The following is a 320-nucleotide window of genomic DNA, read 5'->3' as shown; positions in this document are numbered from 1 at the left end:
GAAGTGAGATGCGACATTCCCTTATTCCTTATTCCTTTATCTTATTCCTTATTTTTCTCATTGTGACTGAGCCCTTAGGATTAAAATAATCATGGATAATATTCGTTCCGCTTGCTTTATTGACATTTAATCAATTCATTACACATTTCGTGCTAATTATAATTATACGACGTGTCGAAAACGTCGACGAGATAAGACATTGCCGATCGGAGACGTCATTGTCATCGTCAATCACGAACGGCATCGCGATAATTATCTTTCCCCCTCCCTCCTCCTGCAAATTGATTCCCCCTGCCTGAAATACGTACAAATTCAGGTGG

Source organism: Temnothorax curvispinosus, unplaced genomic scaffold (assembly GCF_003070985.1).
Source record: "Temnothorax curvispinosus isolate PA1 unplaced genomic scaffold, ASM307098v1 QBEX01015736.1, whole genome shotgun sequence".
NCBI lineage: Eukaryota > Metazoa > Arthropoda > Insecta > Hymenoptera > Formicidae > Temnothorax > Temnothorax curvispinosus.
This window is presented reverse-complemented; position numbering follows the sequence as displayed.